This window comes from Manis pentadactyla, chromosome 9 (assembly GCF_030020395.1).
Source record: "Manis pentadactyla isolate mManPen7 chromosome 9, mManPen7.hap1, whole genome shotgun sequence".
NCBI lineage: Eukaryota > Metazoa > Chordata > Mammalia > Pholidota > Manidae > Manis > Manis pentadactyla.
The window spans coordinates 123,558,640-123,582,223 of NC_080027.1; the positions used below are offsets into that span (position 1 = coordinate 123,558,640).

The 23,584-nt window shown below is 49.0% G+C and overlaps 1 protein-coding gene across 3 annotated transcripts in view; it reads right to left on the reverse strand.

Moving 5' to 3' along the window:
* Positions 1 to 2,949, reverse strand: part of SOX13 (SRY-box transcription factor 13) — a 42,627-nt gene extending 39,678 nt beyond the window's left edge. The window contains exon 1 of one of the 3 annotated variants that reach the window (XM_057508089.1): positions 2,849 to 2,949. The gene's annotated coding sequence lies outside the window, so the exon portion shown is untranslated. The other 2 variants (XM_036909640.2, XM_057508090.1) reach the window with 2 other exon arrangements.
* Positions 2,950 to 23,584: the final 20,635 nt, after the last annotated feature.

The window sequence follows — 23,584 nt, forward strand, 5'->3', positions numbered from 1 at the left end:
CCCAAGTGAGCCCCAGGTAACACAGACCCCACCAAGGAGCAGAGCTCCCCCAGGTACAGCCAGCCCATCCTGAGTGACTCTCCCCCAGGCCCCAGACACCTGGGCTCCTCTCTCTGGAAATTCACCCAGCCCCAGAGACACAAATGCACATCCAATCTGGAGCCAGCAGCCCAGAACAGGGTACTGGGGGGACAGCCTTGTGGAGTCACTTCCTTCCTGGGGCCCCATTTCCACTGAGAGAACACTGCAGTTGGGCCAGAATTGATTTTTAAGAGTGAGAAAGAGGAAGGAATGAAGTGTCTTTCACAGGAATTGGAAGAGAGGAAGAACGGAAGGGGGAGAAAGAAAAAAAAAAAAAGGCTTGCGTCTGTCTATATGAGATACAGACAGACAAGGAATAGGAAGACCCTAGAAGCCAAAATCAAGAAAGGGTGGGAAGAAGTATGAGGTTTCTTCATTCCCAAAAGCGGACAATTCTAACTGGTTAAATGAGCACAATTCCAAAGTGACCATCATCTGGGCTCTGTTCAAGGTGAGCTCAGTGACCGTGGCGGTGAGCGCTAACATTGTCCAGTGCGCACTACATGCCAGGCATGTTCTACGAACTTCACTTTATACTGTGAATCATCAAGACAATCTCATGAGGTAGGTGCTGTTCTTATTAAACCCATTTTGCAGATGAGCAAAGCGAGGCACAGAGCAGCCAGGGTAAATTGCTCAAGATCATGCCGTCAGTGGCCAGTATCTGGCACCTAACTCCGGAGCCCTGGCTCTTTTCCACTAAGTTATACTTAGCTTTCAGGGGTCCAAGTGGGGCGGGGGTCCCTACCCTCCTGGAACTCATGCCTTCCAAACTAGTCGTCGCCAGCTTCAAAGACGGGTGCACAATTCTTCCCATCTTGCACAGGGTAAAATCTAGAAAAGTTACAGGACTCCCCTGAGCTCACGCTGCCCATAGGTGGGGAATTAGGACCAAGACGTGCTGAATCCCAGCTTCTTGGGCGCCACTTCCTAAGGGAGCACAGTGGAAAACCAGGGTTTCTGGAAACTCCGCCCAGAGCAGCAGCATCTCTGGCTGTCTTTGCCAGACCCCTCCACCAGCGCCAGCGTCGAGGCGCCCTGCCCGGAAATTCCCACAGAGTCAAAGCAAACTTCCCGGGAAAACGCCTCGGCTTCCTCGTAGCCCCCGTCGCGGAGAAGGCTGCCAAGGGCGCCGCTGGAGTTCTTGCAGCTGCCGCAGGCCCTCCGGGGCGGGAGCCGCAGCTCGTGCGCTCGGGGTCCTCCCGGAAAGGTCCAGGGCTGAAGTTCAAAATTCACTTCCCGTGCAGGCACGGCGAACGGCCCCGCCCGGGGCTCGCGGGCACCCCCACGCCTCTTGCCCTTCCCGGCCCCAGATAAGTAAAGGGGTACCTCCAGCCTGGAAATCAGGCTGGCAGCTAGGAAAATCCCGCGGGCGGTCCCAGCGCGTCTGGGGACTCAAGCAGCCGGCGCACGCACGCACACACACGTGTGTGTGTGTGTGTATGTGTGTGTGTGTGTGTGTGTGTGCGCGCGCGCGCGCGCGCGGCTGTGTATATGTGTATGTGTGTGTTTACGTACGAACGCTCGGGGTGGGAAAACAATGGCGAGCGCTGTGAACAGAGCGGCTAGCCCCCTCCCCACCGCTCCGGCCCCAGGCACGATTTCCTTCAGCAGTGAAATAGGGATGAAAAGATTCACCTCCGCCATCCGAAGGCGGGGAGGTGGGGGGCGAGGGGCGGGGGGCGCTGAAACAGGAGCAGCCGCAGCTCAAAACAAACAGGCTGCAGCGCCCGGCTGGTCCGCTGGGGACGAACCTGAAGGGATGGAAAGGACCGCGACGCTGGCCCCCGGCACCCCGCACAACCAGGGCGGCGGGTGGATCCGCGTCTCAGCGCGGGTACCCGAGCCCCACGCTGGGCGCGCACAGGTCCTCTCGGATTCCTGCTGGGAAATCCTCGGCCTGGGCGTATAAAGCCTGGTGAGAAAGACCCAGTGCCCCCGGCCGGTCGGCGAGGAGCAGGCGTGGTGGGGCACCCCATGCTCGGTTCGGTGGTGCGCGCACACACACAGACACAAACAGCCACCCACGGCCTCACCAGGCTGCCACCCCGCTCCCAAGGACCTGGGTCTGCCCGCGGGGAGCCGCCACCGGCACGCGTTGTTGGGGATACGTAGGGGTCCGTTCCTTCTCAGAAAACTTTGCAAAAGGCGGAAACTCGCAGAGATAAGAGACGGCGTGTGCCCAGCAACGTGGGGGCGCGAGTGTCAAACTTCGGAGGGCCGGGGAGAGGGGCGCGGCGGCACGCAGCGCTCGCGGCGCGGAGGGGGCGCACTTACTACTCAGCCCGGTGCCGGGCTCGGCGCTCGCGGCTCCGCGCTCCTGCTCCTCCTTGCAGGTCCTCGCGGCCGGCAGCCCGGGCTTCCCGCTCACATGCCCGGCCACGCAGCGGGCTGGGGCGGCCGGGCTGGGGGAGGCACGCCCCCCGCCGTCGGCCCGGGAGCCGCTCCGGGATCGGGGCCACCCTGGGTCTGCGCCCCACAGCGGCCCGCCGTCCCGGGCAGAGGGCTGGCTGCGGCCGGGCGGCGCCCTGCTCCGAGCCAGGCCGCTCTGTGCACTCTGCCCTCTGCCCTCTGCCCGCGGCCGTCTCCCTGCCTCCCGCGGTCCTGCTCCCTGCCTCGCCCGGACGCTGCGCCGGCCCGCCCGCCCGGCTCTCCGGCTCCGCGCCTCGGCTCGGTCCCGAATCAGGCCGCAGCGGCGGCCCGCTGCACTCCGGGCTCAGACCCGGGCTCGCCGCTCCGGGGCCGGGCTTCCAGGACGCGCACTTACGCGGCTCAGTTCTAAGCCGGGACTGCGAGCTGGGCGCCCGCCGCTCGCCGCTGCGAGGCGACTCCACAGCCTCCGAGGAGAAAGAGGGAGGCAGGGCGGGCAGGGGAGGAGGCAGGGGGAGGGTGGGGAGGGTGGGGAGGCGGGGAGGGAGGGACGGACGGAGAGTTCCCTCCTCCTCCCCGCAGCCAGGTCCGGCCCGGCATCGGCAGCTGGAAACCTCTGTTGGAAGAGCGGGGAGCCGAGGTTCCGGGGCGCTGGCGGGGGTGGAGGTGGAGTGAGGGGGTGCAGGGGGTAGAAGAAAGAGGTGACTCTACCCACTCCCTCTGCCCAGGTACGAGGGTCGCCACAGAGAGTCCACCACTCTTTGAGCAAGACCCAGGAAGTCGTCGGTCCTGCTCGCAGCCTCTACCCCCTCCAGGCAGCCTGGAGTTTGGGTTTTTTAAACCCCATTTCAGGATCACCCCTAGGAACCTAACCCCCTCTCAGCCAGCCGGCTTCCCAGCGGCTCAGACCGCTCCCGAGTCCTGTCATTTGCGTTCTCTCAAACGTCCTTTATTTTGTTTTTCCTGCCTTGTTCCATATTGGGTGGTGGTGGATTCGTTTACTTTTAAGGTATTTATTAAATGCCTACAATATGTCTGGCCCAAATGGTGCTGCGGACACCAGGATGAATAAGAGGGTGCCAGCCCCATCTGGATTCCTATTTTGTGAAAGGAACAGATGAGTGAACACACAATTACAGTGAAGTGGAAGAGTGCCACGATCAGGCAAGCACATGGGGTGTGGGGACCACCAATGGCACTAGGGGGTGAGGACAGGCATCAGTCTTCTTCGGGGGGTATCACCTGAACGGGGTCTTGGAAGGACCTGTGGGGGTAGAGCAGGTTAAAGGGGTGTCACTCTGGGAACCGCAAGTCACAAAGTGCCCACAGGGCAGGTGGTGGTCAGCAAGGCTCATAAGACCTTCAAAGGGCTTCAAAGGGCTTTGCATTTCATCATTCTGCCCACCACCTTCTTTGGCTAACTCGTTATTCATCTTGTAGGTCTCATAATTAGTGTGGGAACCTCACTATCCATTTATCTGACTGTCCCCGCTGGACTGTAAGCTCCGTGAGGGCAGGAATATGTCTCTGGCTCACTGTTATATCCCCTGTGCCTATCCGGGGCTTGGCAAAGAGCAGTCACTTATAAATGCTTGTTGATCAGTTCGTTGACTGAAGGGAATTGGGAGTCACTGAGGGGTTCTAAACAGGGTCCCTGATGACATCAGTCTAGCCAGAGACAGGGAGGCTGATGACCACACATGGCAGTAGCCAGGGTAAAAATGATGCAGGCCTGAGCTAAGCTAGGGGTAGGGAGGATGGAGAAGAGGCAGTGTGGGGGTAAGGAGGTGGGGGAAGTCAATATTAACTCAAGGGTCAGGCTTTTGGGTGACTGTGGATGAAGCCATTTCAGAAACCACAAGAGTTACCCAGGTGCCCCAAGCCTTTCTTCCTCCCAGCCTACCTGCCTGTGTTTTGCATATGTCTAGTTGTTTTTCTCTGGCCCCTGATCAGCTTCAATGGGCAACTTTTTATTATGTGTCCCTCCCTGTAGCTGTCCTTAGCCACAGCAGATTGACAGAGGAGGAACAGAGAGGTGGGAGGTAGGACTGTACCCCCCCCACCCACTAGATCTCACTGCATTGGTGTCCACCCTTCCCAATCACTGCCCCTCCACTGAAATATTTTAAAGTTATCTGTCCACTGTGTCTTGTGCATGGTACTCTTTTCAGGCACAATATCTATTTGTACCTTATCCTAATTCTGTGAGGTTAGCATCATTGTCCCTATTTTGGAGGTGAGGATAATAAAATTCAAGGTCGCAAGCAATAAGTGATGGGAGGAAGTTATTTGACTCTGAAGAGTCTAGGACTTTCTATACTGCCACACAATTTCCTGGGAACACCCATCAAAATTACACCATTTAACCCAGTCAACCACTTCCTCCTTGAAACACTCACTTCATGACCCCACACTCTCCTGAATTCCTCCTGATCTCACTGGTTGCCCTTTCTCAGCCTCCTGATTTTTTACTCCTTTCTTCACTCTTACCTCCGGGAGGTTGTTTCCCATTGGCTCTCTCCTGCACCCATTGTCCTTTCTCGCTACCTTCTCTCCATAGATGAAATTTTATCTGTTCCATAGCTTTAAATGCCAACTATGTGCTGATGACTCTCCCCAATTTTTATTTAAATCTCCAAGACTGTTTAGTACACTTCAGACCAGACACTTGATGTTTCTACCCAAGGATCTCACAGACATCCTAAACTTAACCTGTCCAAACTTGAACTTTTACCCACCCACCCCCAAGCCTGCTTACACCCTGCACCACATCTTTCCCATTTCAGGAAATGGTACCACCCAGTGGTTGGAGCCTAAAACCTAGAAGCCATCCTAGATTCCTCTGTTCCCATCCAATCAAATTCATGAGTGCAGTTGATCTATCTCCAGAAATATATCCCAATCCATCCACTTCTCTGTCTTCATTGTCCCCACCCTAGCCCAGACCATCATCATCTCTCCACGAGACCACCTGCAGACACATAACTTAAAGAAGGCTGCGTACATGAACATGACTTTAATATTTGTTCCAGAAATTTCATGTCCAGGACTACCAACCAATAAATAACTTCATTATTTTCTTTAGGAACTTTCTGAGAATCCATTTATCTGAACAACAGACTGCTCAAACAGCCCCCTTTTTAAGGACAATAGTTTGCTTAACCTGGCAAACCACTAGCTAATCAAACAATTGTTTATTTTTGAAGACCCTCCCCGTGTTACGTCCCCCAGTCCTAAACTGTTACTCACAAATTCTGCCCAATCCCAACCAGATTCCATAGGGTAAGATCCGCTTAAACCAGACTTGAAGACCTATAAATATCTCTACCTGCAAAGCGCTTTCCTAAATCCTGCTCTTCCCAGAGCAGGAGCCTTTTCATCCTCTTGTCTCAACACAAATGTCCCTTCCTTCATCTGCCCTCCTCCCACATCTCAAAACATCCTCTTTATTCTTCTCAGCCTCATTTGCATCCTTCATAGCACTTATCACAATTGGTACTTATTTTATCTGTTTTCTTGTGCTTTTCTCTGCCCTTTAGACTGTAGGTTCTGTAAGGAAAGAACCTTGTCTGCTCTATTTTCTGTTTAATTTTCAGAGCCCACAGTCCATGCTCAAAATCTATTTGCTGTGACTTTGATGGCTTCGGTGAATGTGGCCTCCCACCCACTCCAAGTCTGCTCGTGAGACACCCTGAGGGCTGCATGCCCAGAGGCACTGGGGTTCCACACACCCCCTTTAGCCTCCAAGGTTAGAGACAAGGTGTAAAGAGCAAATGCCTGGGGAGACTAATGAGAGGATGAAATCCACAGCATGGTGTGAATTGCTTCCCTCCGTGGGGCTGGAGCAGGTGAGGGGGAGACACCTCCCAGAGGGCAAGTGAGGTGAGGAGCTGGGAGAAGGCCGGAGCGTTGGGCTCCCTGTCCCATGCTTTGTGGAAAGTCCTCCCCTCTTATCCCTGGACCACCCGCACCTGACGAAGGGCCATTTCCTCCTCAAGCCCGCAGGAGGGTGTGTGCAGGGCAGGGCAGGGCAGGCTCAGCCTCCTAGAGCTGTGTGGGCACCAGCTCTTCATGCCACTGGCTGGGCAAGTGCTTTTCCACATGGCCACGGCCAGGCTTTGCCGACACAAGTGCTCAGCTCAGGTGGGTCTTGTATCACGGTGGATCGACCGCAGCCCCTTTTCAGAGGCAGGTTGTCCATTCAGGCTGAGGGTTGGTGGGCTCTACTCAGGTCTACTTGACCTTTTCCAGAGAGTCACACATGGATTTGGAAATGAACCAAGAAAGTAACAGGCTGGTTTGCGTTATTTCATTTGCAGGTCAGAATCTGGGAACCTAAGATCTGGGAGAAATCTGCCTTCCAGAACCATCTCCTCCTGCTCCTCTCTGTGCACAGAAAGGGAAGGTATCTTGCCCAAGGCAGGCACTTTATACACCATCTCCTTAAACCTAACAACAACTCTGTGAAGATGGGGAAAGTTCCATTTTACAGATGAGGAAAATGACACTCAGAGGAGAAGCAAAAGTTTCCAAGAACACATAATGAAGGGACAAGAATAACATCTGAACCCAGGTTTTTTTAGCCTGAAATCCATGCTCTTTCTGCTATAGCATCCTGTTTTGCTTCCTATGGGGTTTATGGTCCTTAGATTCTGAACCATATAAACTAGCACTTAAATATTATTCAACAACCTAAACCCTAGAAGTAGAAATGGCTGTTTCTAATGTGACATTCGGCTTCCTGTCCCCCATATGGAGGACTTTGGCCCATACCAGCCCCAACACAAGTGTGCACACACCCGGGGACCCCACCCAGTGAATGTTGTGAGCCCTTTTTACGCACACACACTTTCCGGACTTCACGTGCCAAGCTACCATCGGGAATCGAGCGTGAGGAATTGGGCTGCAGCAGTCATTCTCACCTCCAGCGCTAGCACACATTTCCTCTGTGTAAATTTAATTATTAGTTGTCCTCCTAAAGGCTGGGGGTAAAAATCCCGCCACAGGTCTTACTGATCCACGTGGAATGGGTGCAGCGCAGAGCCAGACCCGCACACGCGCACGGGCACCACTGGGTGTTTCTTTTTCTTTCTCTTCTCGCCCATCCCTTCCCACAGAGGCGGCCTTGGGCCCACCTGAAAAGGCAGCCTACCGGGGAGTGGGGGAGAGAAGTGGTGCGGGGGGTCCCTTCCCAGAGGCTGGGGCAGCTCAGAAAGTCCTGATATGGCCTCCTCGCTCCTCTCCACTTCCTGCCCCCAACCCGGCTTCTAGGGCCCCTCCTCCACCCCTAACTTTTTTTTAAACTCTCTTTCCTGTCTTGAGGAGACCTAGATCCTCATCCTGGGAGGGACGGGCCACAATTAACAAAGGCACCATGGAGTAAAGACAATTAACAATCCAGAAAAGAGGGGAAAGAGAGGCTTTGTTCTGATCTCCATGGCAACGGGGGGGGTGGCGGAGAAGGGGACATCTAGAGAGGCTGATACTTTCACTTTCCTTTCTTCCCTCCCCTCTCCCACCCTCTTGGGTTTCCGCCAGGGAAGGGTGGGGGGGCCGGGACAGGCCAAGTCTGCAGGTGGAGAGCCTAGTGGGTGACTCCATGCCCTAGCTAAGAACTTGCTGGGGAGCCAAGGCTAAAGGGAAAGCCATGAGGCCTGCGTCAAAGGCACGCTCCCCTTCCTTCTTTTCTGAAGCCTGTTCTTGGGCTAAGAACTTTTTCCAGAGTCTATGCTCTGGACAGCTCATGGTCGAAAGGAGTTTGAGTGGCTTGTAATTCCTTCCTCAGCAGAACATGGTGGGAAGTGGACTCGGGGGCAGGACAGGCCAACACAACTTCCAGGGCCCACTGCAAAATGACACATAGCACCCCTTGTTCCAAAATGATTAAGAATTCAAGATGGTGATAGCAGAGCATTAAATCAAGCCCTTCTGAGCACAGGGCCCTATGCAGCTGTCTACGTTGAACACCCATGAAGCCAGCCCAGAGCAGAAGGTAACCTGGGCCTGGGCTCTGTCGGCCTGATCAGTGTGTGCGTGTGTGACGGGAAAGAGAGAGAACACTTCCCAGATTCCATTTCCTGCACTATCACAACGACACTGAACTAGGTGATCCAATGTGGCTTGCCCCCTCTATGGGTCTGTGCTTCCTCTAGGATGCGAGAATATTTTTCAGGCTTCTCTCTACTGCACACGGCTCTGAGCTCCATGTCAGAGCAAGAGGAAAACCAAGCACAGAAAACTCCTTCCCAGGAATGGGGCGCTCCGGCTTCCCTGTTTTGGAAGATGCAGGAGGCAATAAGGTAGGAGCTCCAACCCCTTGCTAAGGAGCATGCTGTCAGTTTGGGGGCAGTTAGCAGGCGCCTTCCGCCTCACAAGGGTTTCTAGAGCAGAAGCCAAGCACACCAGCCCGGCCTCGTGAGAGGGCCTCTCCGGGAGCCATAGGAGACTGGCTGCCAGGACATTTCTTGCTTCTAGCAAACCTAACATCATGATAGAAAATGGGTTAGGGACTCCAGAGCCTTATTTTTCTAGGGCTCAGCCTTACTGCTCTGCGGATCCAATGACATAAAGAATATTCATCACAAACTAAAATCAAGGAGAAAAGAAATCAGTTCCATCACAGGCCCCAAACCAGGCAAGAGGTCAGAAGTCCTCTTGACAGGCAGGAGGTTCCTGTCCTCCCCGGAACTCCTTGTAGGGGTGCTGTCACGAGCTAAACTGTGTCCCCTCCTTCCCCAAATTACTATGTCCTAACCCTAGTACCTCAGAATGGGACTATATTTGGAGACGGGGTCTTTATGGAGGTAATTAAATTAAAATGAGGCCATTAGGGTGGGCTCTAACCCAGTAGGGCTGGTGCCCTTACAAGAGGAAATTTACGCACAGACCCACCGAGGAAGTGAAGAGATACAAGAACAGGGTCGTCTGCAAGCCAAGGAGAGAGGCCTGGGGAAGCTCCTTCCCGCGCGGCCTCAGAAGGAAACAACCTACATAGCCTTCTAGCCACCAGAACTGAGAGAAAACAAATTTCTGCTGCTTAAGCCATGCGGTCTGTGGTATTTTGTCAGGGCAGCCCTAGCAACGAAGTGTGGATGCTTAGAGGCTGGGAGGTCTGAGTAGCCTTGAGGCTGCCTGGACTCAAAGAATGTGTCCGCATAAGGGGGTCAGGCTTGTATTTTTGCACTGAAGCATTACGTTAACTCGAACCAAAATTGATCTATTACTGTCTTCTCCCATCGCCCAGTCTTTTAAATTTTTTATTTCTTTTGGTATTGGCTTAACACGTTTTATTATTTTAATCCCTGTAGTCTTTTATTTTTTCTGGTTCTAATGATGTTACTTACCTCAGTCATTTTTAATCTCTGTTTTGTCTTTCTTCTAGCTATTTTGTACTATCTACTTTTATCTCATCTTATCTTCCAGATTTATTGTTATTGTATTATCTTTTTATTCTCCATCTTTTATTTCTAACCTTTGGCGTATCGTGTCTTTGTTCTATCTTTTCATTTCTTTTTAGTTTATTTGGTTTATATTTAGTTCAGATTATCACTTTGCCTGCTGTTTTCTTTTTTGTACTGTTTTTTACCAGCTTTTTATTTCTTCTTAGTTTATTTTATCTTTTTATTGACTGTTGCATTATCTTCCATATTTTACTGTTTTCGATTCTCCCAGCTTATTAAATGTGGAGGCTGGAAACACAGCCCTCGGGGGATCGCTGCGAGGCCAGGCCAGGCCCCAGCTGGAGGGCCGGCTGCCCTGCCTCTCCAAGCCGGCCCTCCCAGCAGCCCCCAGTAGACGCCCCCTTTACCTCCAAAGCTAGTCTCCCCTATGTATAAGAATTAATCTGTGTAATATAAGAGACCTTGGGATAAAATTCTCTCAGGAAGATAGCAGGTTTGCTTATAGTAATAACGCATTATATATGCTGGAAGAGGCTGGCGTTCTCACATAATAAGCCATCAAACTGATCTGTGCACTACATCATCTAAAATTTACCATTGCTAAACATCAGATGAATGCTATAAAGAAATCACACTACTTGATGGGTGGGTGTGGTGGATAGGAAATGTCAATTAAGGAAGAGCTCTCAACATACCTCCTCAGGTTCACTTTGAACAAGAAACCAAGAGGTCTACAGCCTTGCAACAAAAATGTCTGGGAAGGGGACTTCTAGAATGTTTACATCTGGCTGCCTCTAATCCATTTATTTGATAAGTATGTACTGAGAACCTACCTACTATGTGCCACGAATGATGCTAAGCAATAACAACAAAGTGAAGATCCAACAGAGCTAGGGTCCTTTTGCTATCATGTTTATAGTCTAAAAAAATGATAGTACCTATGCCCAATCTGATTTGCTTTCCTTACAAGATTACAGGAGGCTATTATGTCAGAGACGCCAGCTGTCCCTCAGTACTTGTTTTTCCCTTCTAGAATAACACAAATTTCAGCTGAGAAAAGGACTGCCAATCAAAAGACTGCATTTTCAGCCTCCCTTGCAGCTAAATATGACCGTGTGCTTAGGCTCTGTTCTACAGAACCTGAGCAGGAGTGATACATACAACTTCCTGGTTCTGCCCTATAGGACGTATGCAGAATGACATATGCAACTTCCTGATTATGTCCTTAACAGTAAAGGGTGTATTCTTCCCATTCTCTCTATCTCCCTTCTGTGGACTGGAATGTAGGCAGGACAGCAGGAGCTGTGGCAGCTATCTCAGGACATGAGATGAAAGAAAGGCACTGAAAAAGGAGTCTGGGTGTCTGATGCCATGGAGCCCCCATAAAGCTCTGTGGTGTTTATTCCTGAACAATTACAGGAGAGACTAATAAACAGGTATTTTGTATAAGCCACTGTGATGTTGGCCTTTGTTACAGCAGCTGAATCAGCTCTCTAGCACATACGTATCCCCTAAAACTTCTCCTTATTTTGAGGTGAGTTTAGAATCATATCCTTCCACGAGCTTTTAGGAGTAACCTGCCTGGCTACTCATATAGGCAAGAAGAAGAGCCCTTCCTCTAGCCAGGCTGCCTGAGGGCGGGCGATCTGCTGCATTCCAGGACTACACCCTCCTCACTGTCCTGTTCTCTTCCGAGTCCAGAAAAAGAAAGCTAGGTCTTAGCACTTGTTCCCACTTTAAATACCTTTTTCATGCAAAGTACTTATGCTACCTGAATAACCTATTCTGTTAAATACAATTTCATCCGTGGAAATCCACTCTAAGGAGCACGCTGACCCTACGCCCCCACCAACAATGTGATTCCTCTCCCAATAGTCTGCTGTTGGCTTAGAACTCCAAGTTGGCCTTTTAAATATTTACTTCCACGCTCCCCAGTCCCCATTCAGTAACTTCCTCAGCTGTTGGAGCTCCCTTCCTTCGGCCCTGCCCCTCTGAAGACAGAGGCTGTTGTGAAAGCCTGCAGATTTCTCCACCACTGAAAACTCTGTAGGATCCTAAAACTGTGAATTTAACCTGGATTCTACTCATTCAGGTGACACTAGCCCCTTACAGGCGTCTGCTTGGGAATGTTTAACAATTGCCATAGACTGCATGACTTAAAACAATAGAAATTAATTTCTCACGGTTCTGGAGGCTGGAAATGCAAGATCGGTGCCACTGACTGGGTCCCCAGAAAGAGCCCTCTTCTTGGCTTGAAGACTGCCATCTTTTCCCCGTATCTGTATCTGGTGAAGTGAAAGAGCATTCATCTCCCTTGCTCTTCTCAGAAGAAAACCAATGCCATCACGGGGCCACCACTCTCATGACTTCATCTCAACCCAACTGACTACTGAAAGTCCCAATTCCAAATACCGTCACACTGGGGGTTGGGGCTTCAACATAGGAATTTGGGGGTAGTCACAGATATTCAGTCCATATATGCCTCATCCCCACTTCCCTCTCTCTAGTTCGTTGCTACACCTTCAATCCTTAAACAAATTTAGGGCCATAATACTGCATAGTTCTAAACTGCCGAAAGATAATGGTTACATCCTTCCAGAAGATTCTGTGAAGTTGCCTCCTAATATTTAAGGTATTTCTCATAGCATGGAGTGGATATGATTCTCAGTTAAAAACTCCTATTACATTTTATTTTAGGCTGTCATAGTGTAATGTCCATAAAGAGGACTAGATTCTACAAAATAATTTCATTTCTAAAAATTCCCTTTTCTTTAAAACTATAAGTGGAAAAGGAGGCAAAAGTGAATTGGCCATTTCAATCTCAGTGTCACTGAGATTCCAGATTCTTCATACTGTAGTCAGTCTATGAGAGTGTCTGGTATTAGGGCTCCAAGATGGCTCCAAACGATCCCCACCTTTTGGTGTGCATGCCCTTGTCCTGATGTGATCCCTTCCCATTGAGTGTGGGCTGGACTTAGTGACTGACTTCTAATGAGGCAGAAGTGCCAATATGTGATTTGGAAACCAGGTCATAAAAGGCAGAGTGACATTTGGATCATTCACACTGGGGGAAGCACCTGCCATGTCAAGCAGCCCTGTGAAAAGCCCACATGGTGAGGAACTGAGGCCTCCTGCCCACAGCCACGGGAGTGAGCTTGGAAGCAGGGCCTCCAGCCCCACTCAAGTCCTCAGAGCCCCAGCCAATAACTCCGTGAGAGACCTCCTGTGAGGAACAGTCAGGTAAGCCAATCCTGGATGCCTGTCCCTCAGAAACGGTGTGATACAATAAATATCTATTGTTTTAAGTTGCAAAGTCTGGGGGTAATTATTATGCAGCAATGGGTAAGGAGATAATAGATAAGGATGTCAGTATCAATAAGGTAATGTCACAGCTTCTAAATATATTTACCTTCTATGGGTGGGATCAGCCATCTGCAATAAGAGAAAATCAGTAAATGGAACTGTAAGAGAATATTTATTTTCTAGAAAGCATGATTGAATCATCTGCATAATCTGTATTCTCCCAAGCCTCCTAGCATGACGCTGGACACAAAATTAGCTAATTGATTAATTGATAGCTGCTTATTGAAACTTGCACTGCTTTCTATTTCCTTATTTCATAGATTCACAAGCTCCCTCTGGAATGAAGAAGAGCTACTTTGCCTGCTGAACCCATTTTAAAAGTCTTGTCTGAAATCTTCCCTGACCCCCCTCATCTTTACACCAGCAATTGGTTGTCATTCTTTCCTTTGCGTTCATGGCATCCTGAGAACATCTCTGTTACGGCACTTGGCTCTGCTCTGTAAGTGTCCAATGACTTGCTGTCTCTCTCATTAGGATGGGAGAGTTTTGAAGGCAGTGACTCTGAGTTATTCATCTTTGTTCTTACAACAAAGCACAGTCTCCAGCCCATAGTAAAAGCTCAAGAAATATATGAATGAATAAGACCGTATTAATGAAGGAAGGAATACATGAGTTGGCTTTGAAAGAAAAACAAGTGGCCCAAGGAAAACTCCTTACCCCTTGGATTTCTACTCACCTGTGAAATGAATGGGTTGGACAAGATCATGACTGAGACCCCTTTCCATTCAGACCTTCTGTGATATATGATTAAAGATGGGAGTGGGAACCTATGTCCTTCTATGACTTCAAAAAGCAATGTTAGGAAAAAAATAATAAAGATAAAAGTGAAAATCAATAAAATAGGAAACAGACCAACAAGGAAGAAAATCAGTGAAAGCAAAAGCTTGTCCTTCGAAAGGATCAATAAAATTGATAAACCTCTGGCTGGATTGATCAACAACAAAAGAGAAAAGACACAAATCACCAGTATCAGGAATTAAAGGGAGGGAGCATCGCTTGAGATCTTACAGACTTAAAAGGATAAAAAGGAGTATTATTCACACCTGATCATCTACATTTGCTCTCTTACAACACTAAACTATGTTTTGTACCTTTATCTTGTATCTACCTACCACTTCAGCATTTTATTAAAAATAATAATAATAAAGAGAGAAATGTGGTATCCACATATAAATCAAGTATAAAAATCAAATGAGTATTCATATTTGAACTGTTTATAGTTCATAATGCATGAGCAAAACCGAAAGTTTCTGTGATGACTGCCCTTGTACTGTTCACCATGTAACTTATTCACTATGTAAGAATTTGTTCTCCATCTAAGAACTTGTTCGTTATGCTTCAGAAGATTGGAGACTGATGAAAATTAGGCTTGGGGTGGATTAATGATTGTGCATTGAGCATTGACCCCCCTATACAGAATTTTATTGTTGTTAACAACCATTTGATCAATAAATATGAGAGATGCCCTCACACACACACACACAAAAATATATATATATATATACATATATATATATGTATATATATATATATATACACACTTCCAATTGTAAAATAAATAAGTAACGGGATGTAATGTATAGCATAAGGAATATAGTCAAAATATTGTAACAGCTTGGTATGGTGATAGCTGGTACCTAGAATTATCATGTATATAAATGTTGAATCACTGTGTTGTACACCTGAAACTAATGTAATACTGTGTGTCAACTAGCCTTCAATAAAAAATAATTATCTAAAAATAAATAAATAAATAAATAAATAAAACACAATGACCATTTAAAAAAAAAAAAGGGAGTATTATTAACAACTTTATAGAATGAAGTTAGCAATGTACACGAAATGGACAAATTACTTAAAACATATATATTAGGAAAACTGGCCCAAGAAGAAATAGAAAATCTGAATAGCCTTCTATTACACACTTGGATTCATAGTTTTAAAAAAACTTGCAAAATGCTATCATGTAAGGATGAAATAATATTAATCATATATTAATCATTTCAGAAAACAGAGGAGGAAGGAATTTTTCCCAATTTAAGAATCCAGTATTACCCTAATGCCACAACCAAAGATATTACAAGGAAAGAAAACGACAGACTAAATGTCCCTCATGAACGTAGATACCAAGTCTTAGCAAAATTTTTGCAAATAGAATCCAGCAATGTACAAAAAAGGATAATACATCAGGACCAAGTGGAGTAGTCCGGGAATGCAGCAAATATAGACAGTAAGGAAGTTTTATCTAACTGTTCTTATTCACAGCTAAAATGATATGTGTGTAGAAAACCCTAAGCAATTTACAAAAAAAATTCTACTAGAACTAATTCAATAGAGCCAGGTTGCAGAATAAAAGGGCAATATACAAAAAATGGTCGTATGTCTATATACTTGTAACAAATTATTTTTTTAAAAAAAGAAAAGATGCCATTTACAATAGCATCAACAAACATATACTACTTAGAGATAGATTTAATGAAAGATGTATAAGACATTTACATGGAAAACTACAAAAAACACTGCTGAGAGAAATTAAATTAAAGACAAGGTTATGTTCATGGCATATGTTCATGGAAGGGAAGACTCATTATTGTTAAAATGTTAATATTCCCAAAGTTGATGTACAGAGTCAATGCGATCCCAGTCATAAGCACGGCTGTAGAATGAGTGTCTGTGTGTCCAGCTCGGATTCTTCTGTTGAAAGCCTGATCCCAGTGTGACTGTGTCAGGAGGTGGGGCCTTTGGGAGGTGATTGGGTCATAAGGACGGAGGCCTCATGAATGGGAGGGATTAGTGGCCTTTAAAATACGTCCCCAAAGAAATCCCTTGCCCCTTCTGCCATGTAAGGACACAGCAAAAAGATGGCCATCTGTGAACTAGGGAGCAGGTTCTAACTAGACAGTGAATCTGCTGTTCTCTCAATCTTGGACTTCCCAGCCTCCAGAACAATGAGAAATAAATTTCTGTTGTATAAGCTTATGGTAAGTCTATGGAATTCTCTTAGCAGTCCAAACAGACTAAGACAATCACCCAGCACCTTTTGCAGAAATTGACAAGCTTATTCTAATATTTATGTGGAAATTCTAAGGACCTAGAATGTCCACAGCTATCTTGAGAAAGAAGAGCAAAGTAGGATTTATATTACTTGACTTCAAGACCTACTATAAAGTTATAGCAATCAAGTCAGTGTGGTATTGGTATAAAGAATGCATATATAGATCAGTGAAACAGAATAGAGAGTCCAGAAATGGTCCTACATGTGTCTGTCAACCTACTTCTGACAAGGGTCCCAAAGGAAGTTAAAGAGGGAAGGATATCTTTTCAACAAATGATGCTAGAAAATCTATAGTCTTAGGGAAAAAAATTATACCTTGACCCTAACCTCATCATACATACAAAAATAAACTAGATATAGATCATACATTTAAAAATAAAAGCTAAAATGATAAAATTCTAGAAAACATAGGAGAAAATCATCATGACCTTGGGGTAAGAAAATATTTCTAAGGACACAAAAACAAAACAATAAATTTAACTCCATTGAAATTAGAAACTACTGCTCCTCAAAGGACACTTTTGGAAAAGGAAAAGGAAGTCAAAGGTCATAGCCTGGGAGAAAGTATTTACAATATATATATCTGACAGAGGACTTGGATTCAGAATCTATAAAGAATTCTTACAATTCAATAGAAGACAAGCAGTACATTTTTTGTAATGGACAAAAGACTTGAACAATCATTTCACCAAAGAAAATACATTAATGGCCAATAAGTGCATTCAACATACTTAGTTATCAAGAAAAGTACAAATTAAAACCACAGTGAGACCGTTACTACACTCCTACTGGAATGACTAGAAGAATAGGACAGACAGTACCAAGTGTGAGCAAGGATGCAGAGCATCGAAACTCTCCTGTATTGCTGGTGTGTGTGTAAAATGCTACAACCACTTTGGAAAATAGCTTGGCGATTTCTTATAAAGTTAATATATACTTACCCTATGACCCAACAATTCCCCTACGAACTAGATACCCAAGAGAAATGAAAATGTATATCCACAAAGACTTTTACACTAACTTTTAAGGAAGTTTTATCCATAACAGCCCCAAACTGGAAATAGTCCAAATGTCCATTACTAGGTGAATGGATGCACAGGTTGGTAAAGCCACGCAATGGAACACTCGGCAATGAAAATAAACAAATGCAGGTGTGCAACAACTGGATGAAGCCAGACACAAAAGAGTCCATATCTATGGCTCTGTCTAAATGAAAATCTCGAATTTGCTGAACCCTCCTATAATGACAGAAGTCAGACCAGCGCTTGCCTGGTGCCAGGGGCTGTGGGAAGGCCAGTTGCAAGGGGGAGCAGGGGGCCTTTTTGGAAGTGATGGACACGTTCGATATCGTGAGTGTGGTGTTGGTTACATGGGTTTATATATTTGTCAAAACTCATGGAACTATACCCTTAAAAATGTTGTATTTTAAGTAAGTTGTATCTCAATAAAGTTAATTTAAAAAGAAAAAAAGGCAGCCTTGCTGGATCCTACACAGAAGGCGTATGGTTTGGAACAGGTCCCAAGTCCCCATTTTCCCATCCCCCTTCAGCGCATTTCCAGCACAGCGGGCTCCTTCCCCCGTGCCAGCTCTCTTCCCCAGCCTGTCCTCCCCACCTGCCACCCCAACCAGGACCTTTCACACCAGCTTCCATGACCCAGGGTCTCCTGTACCCCACCAGCTCGCTTTAAGGACGAGCTGTCTGGGCTTCCCCAGGGAAGGGCTTGGGGTCCAAGCTGAGCAGCCTTGCCAAACTGTGTTCAGCTGATGCAGAGCTGGCCCTCAACTCCACACGTCAACCTCACCAGCTCCTTCTGGGTCTTGGCAAGAGCGAGAGACTGCGCACGGAGTGGCTGGCACCTTTGCTTTCAGACCTCATGGCTCTTTGGCCTGTGGACCGCCAGGGCCAGGTGCTCTGGCCGGCACAAGAAGTTCCAGATCTGGCCTAGGCTTCCTGGTCTCGTCCCCACCCCAAGTCTCCCCACGTCCTCTCCTGTCCCTGAGGCCCAGAAAACTTACCTTGGTCAAGTACAGCAGTTTAGAGCCAAGGCTGGAATGGGAGCCTAATTATGTCTTTCATTCTCTACCTCTTGGTAGAGAAATTGAATCTAAGAAATTCCAAATAGAGTTGTTTAAAAGAAAGGGATCCAGGTTGGCAGCTATTGTGGCATAGGCCCCACTGAGGAGCCATTAGAATCCCTTGAGAAAGCACGCCCTGGGCTGGCATGTGCTCCCCTGCACCAGGCCAGCACCTGTGTGAGGCTGGATGGGCTGGTTGCTCACGTCATTGATGGACCCTATTCCCTGCCACCACTTAGCCCCTCCCTGGGGACATACCCATGAAAGCTTTGGGGACAGAAGGAGCAGTCCTAGCCAAACACAGAGAGAAAAGGGTGCCAGGAGGGCTGAGAGATTTGGCTAAGGCCCCAGCCCACATTTGTTTCTGGAGTCTGTTTGCACCCTTGCTCCAGGAAGAGCCCAAGGTATGGACTCAGATGGCCAGGGGGGCCGGAGGCCTCCTGAGCAGCAGCATCCTTAGGGGACCTATGGCTCGTTGCCCCAGCCCCTTGTCCAGGGCAAACTTTTGGACAGCAAAGAGGATGCAATTACCCTGGTCATGGGAATGGCTGGACCCGGCTGTCTTAGAGACAATGGCTTGGCCAGAGCACGTGGGCGAGCCCAGGAGACTGGCTCGGGTCTGCAGCTTCCTGGGAGGAAGTGAGGCATTGTTTCGGGGGCTGTGCGGGGCGCTGGAACGGTGCACAATGAAGGGAGTGGTGGGTGCCAGGTCCAGCCCACCGACAACAATCGGGAACTTGTTTATTGCTTTAATGACCCTCCGGTGGATCCACCTGGAAACAGACCTGCTAATGAGTGGAGAGAGCTGGCACAGCCCCAAGGGAAGCCTGTGGGGCCAGCTCCCCTGGAGGCGCTAAGGGTGTGTGGTCTGAGCTGGGAGAGCTGGGAAGTAGAGACCCGGGTTCCATCTGGGAAAACCACGGGAAGATCTCAGGCTTCTCCACCCCCATCTCCTCCTGCTGTGGGTTCAGGAGAAGGCGGAGAGGGGTACGGGGCCATGAGGCAGAGAATGAAAGGCATAATTAGGCTCCCATTCCAGCTCGGCTCCCAACTGCTGTACTGTGACCAAGCTAAGTTTTCTGGGCCTCAGTGTCCCCATCTTTTGGGAAGGGATACCAAAATCATTCCTGCTGTCTCTCCACCTTCCCAGGGTGTTGGGAGGATCAGGTAAGATCAGACACAGCAACTGCTTTGAACTCCTTGGAAGAAAAAAAGCTTTTAAACATCAAGGCTTACACTGTTTGCTTCTTTCCCCTGTGGCTGGAACCTTGGAGCTTGGGGAGATGTACTGTCTGGGGCTTGCTTTTCCTAGACGGTTTGTCAGACACCTGCCAGGGACTGAGACAAAATTAAAAACTGCCCGTGCATCAAAGGCATCTGGGAGCCAAGGGTGGGCAGCATGGGAGGGGCAACAGTGTGCTGGAGCCAGCCCGTGGCAGCTCACCGGGGCCAGGCGTTACATGTTCAGGAATGTTGCATCCATCGGGAGCTTGTGATCAGCCATTACACAAGTTTTTACACCATAGAAATCAGCAATCTGTACAAACCAGGGCCTTTTTTTTTCTTTTGAGAGCTGGTTTCTTGGACAGGGTCTGGAGAAGGCTCACTCAGGGCTTTGCTGACCTCACTGAACTCCCTGTCCAGGTGTCACCAGGCAGGTGTGGCTTTTTGGCCCTCTGGACAGACCCCAGGGGATTGGAGGCCTGCGCACTTAAGAAAACAGCTGTGGTGCAGGCAGTAGTGGGGCAGGAATGGCCCGTGAGAGGGAGCTTCCTGGCCTAGGCTCTAGAACTCGGAGAGGTGTCCCTTCCCTGCCCCACTGGGTTCCGAGGGCCTGGGAGGCAAACCAAAGCTCCAGGTGGGGCGGCGGCCGCTGCTGCCCACGTGTTTCTTTAGCCTGGTTCAAGCACAGCAGGGACTGGGCATGCGGGTGGGGGTGGAGGAACGGGCTGGGAGGCCACAGGAGTTGAACACGTCATGAGTTGAACCTATGAGGACCTCATTAATTATTGGAGGAATTGTTTTCTTGCTTGTTTGGAGGGTGGGGTGGGGGCTTGTTTTTAACCCAAGAAGTTTCTTTGCAGGCTGAAAATGGGTGGCGATCATAGAATCTGCTGCAGGCCTCTGACATGGCAGGCAATGGGGGGAAAATTGTGAAGCTGAAGGACGAAGCTGCCAGTCAACTGGCGTGGGTCAAGGTGACAGCTCTGGGCGTGGAAGCCAGGACACCCGGGTTCTAGTTCCGGCTCTGCCATGTGGTCCAGGGACCTCATTTCCTCTCTGTGGGCCCCCATTTTCTCACTGGTACTGTGGTCACCAGCAGGCCATCTCTAGGGGCCCTGGCCACATCCATACTCTCTAGAGCTGAGTTCATCCTCACTGCCCTTGGGTTTCTCTTTCCAATGTCCTAAGTCTAATCAGGTGGTACGGAAGCTGGAGGTGTGCTTCCCCCAGAGAGCACCTACCTATGGCACAGTGCATCTTCCACCATTAAAGGCACTTTCTCCAGAGTCGTGAAGGTTCTGGGCTTACATCTTGGCCCTTGCCTCTTACTAGCTGTGTTACTTAGGCAGATTGACTTGGTCTTCATTGAGAAATAAAAGTGATTAAAGAGCCCTGTACCCCGAGTTACTGGGAGAATTAAGTGGGATAATCCATGTATACTCAGGGCACAGACCCGGCACAAAGCAGGTGTGCAGTAAAGGTGGCCGTGGTCAGTCCTTCATTCTGAGGGGCCACCGCTCCCTAGAGCCTGGTGACATGGGTAGGCCCAGGCAGGACCTGCCACGTAAGAGAAGTAGGAGACCCTGAGTCCCATGTCAGGGGAAGCTATGCATCTCCTGGTGGTCTTGGCAGCGGCTTTCAATCGAGCAGGTAAAAGTCACAGCCTCCCCGAGGAGCCCCTGCTGCGCTCATAGGAAGCACACAATGTGTGCGGCAGGACATTGGCTGCTGGTCACTTAGCCACGCTTGTCCCCAGCTCTCTGCTTGCCTGGAGCTCATCCCTGCTCTGCCTCATCGCCCTGCACAAATGAGGTCCTGCTGATGAGCAAAATTATATCACTAGAAATGTTTTTGAATATTCTATAAAATGTATTATTATCGCAAATAACAATAGAATTAATCTCCATGGCCCTGGACGCCCTTGGAGACTTATTTGTGGGTAGAAGAAATTTTTTTCTTCCCTGTTCTTTTCCAGGGAGCTTTTTTGCAGCAGGAGCCTCTGCACCTTGGGGACAGAGTGTTGCTGAGGGTCCAGTGTGGTTCACAGTCCTGCCTTCTACCCTCCCACTCGTCCCTCCCCTGGGAAATCTAGATGTATTTTTAGGGAACCTCGATCCTCCGCCCCTGTTTCCTTTCACTTTCCAGGGCGAGCCTGGGAAAGCTCTGCGAACTCAGGATGGGAACTCCGCAAAGACGTCTGGGCAGTCCTGTCTGACCTGGGGCTGTGGTCCCCAGGAGGCCCAATGGGGGTGGGAGGCCCAAGGGCTGCGAGGGCCAGAAAGACAAAAGGTGTGGCAGTGCCAAGAAACGCAGTAAAGTCTGCAGTGGAGGCTGGGGAGGAACAACTGCCGAGGCCCCCAAGGAGAGAAAACAATAAACAGCCTCTGCACGCTGGCTGCGGGCAGGGCTCCCGCCCAAGGCAGGTCAGCTTCAGCTCCGAGAGCCAGGGTGGGGCCATCAGGTGACACGCACCTCTGGGAAGCTGATAATCTTCAGCTACAACAATAAAGATCAATTATGACCTAATTGCCCAATCTGATTCCAATGGCCCCAGGGCTGGGGGGAAATCTCTCCCCTGTCCCTCCAGGCTCAGTTATCTGAAGAGTCTTTGGACTTTGGGAAATGCAAAAGAGTAAGAAGACCTGCAAATAAGCTGTGGAATGGCCTTCCGGGGAGCAGCGTCTGTGGGTGAGGGCCACAGGGTGTGGCAGGACCCTCTCAGCGCATCCGTGTGGGGTGCAGACAGAGCAGACAGAGGGAGGCAGCCCAGGTGGGCAGGAGCTCCAGGGCAGGAAGAACCAGAGGGAGCTCCGAGAGTCCTCATTCTCTGCCCAGTAAGGCAGACACACGGGGAAGCGCCCCGTGGAGGCCACTCCTCCCCAGGCGCTCTCTACCGTGTTCAGGGCACCTCTCCGAGTCCTGCAGTTGTTGGCAGTGTCCTTGAAGGGACTAAAAGGTCTCAAAACAACTAAAGCAGTCAGCGTAACTACGACACTCCCTGCCACAGGACACGAGGCTGCAGGACCCAGGAAAGCCTGCACGGTTGTTTCCTACCCACCCAGACCTGTCACCCATCCAGGAGCTCCGTCTCTCCCTGACACCGTCCTGGCAAAGCTCTTGCGAAGTTCGGCACTGTTTGTTTCTACCTGGCGATAGGCTGTGCCCGACGTGGTACCACCTCACACAACTTGCCCAGATCCACATTCTGTATGACACATATCATGAAAATAGATGTATGTCCACAGTGGGGGCAAAGATCAATTTCACACCCCACTGAAACTATGAAGGAATCATGGCCCGTGGGACACACCCCCACGAGTGTTTGAGGCAGACACATTGCTTTTCCCTAGAGGAGTTTGGGGTTGCAATTTATTAGGCCTGGTCCTTCATGTCCAATACAGGTCCCCATAAGGTCCCTAATGGGGTTTTCATGTCTCCTCCGCCATATTTGCCCTGCATTCCTCTACAACCTAGCCTGTTCTTACCCCGCAAAGGAACAGTAGAGGTCATCAAGCCATTTCACAGATGAGGAAACGCAGTGTTCTTTCCAAAGAAAGCACCGGGCTGTCTGGGCTCCCATTTGCTTTCTGAATGATTTTTCAGATTGGTTTTGCTAGTTAAATATTAGTTGATATCTTTATTGATGACAGTCTTCCACGTGACCCCAGATCATGTCGTTTGTTGACATGATGGCTGAGCCTCACCCTGGATTAAACCGTGTCCAGGCAGCCCCCCGAGAGGACAGAACACAAGCGGCCCGGGAGCACGAGGCCCATCCCCCTCTCCAGCACTGAGGCTGTACCGTGTTTTAAAAGTACCTTGGTATATTTATATATTAGTGTTCTTTTCTATTTTAGAAATGCTTTCCCATTGTGCTCCGGCTCACTGGGGCATTGCTGTTCGGCTGCTTACGCCGATAGGCTTTTCAATCAAAACAAGAAAAAAAATCCACATGTTTCTATTTCTTTATGTATCACTGCTTTTTCAGGGAAATAAATATTTGTTGAATTGAAG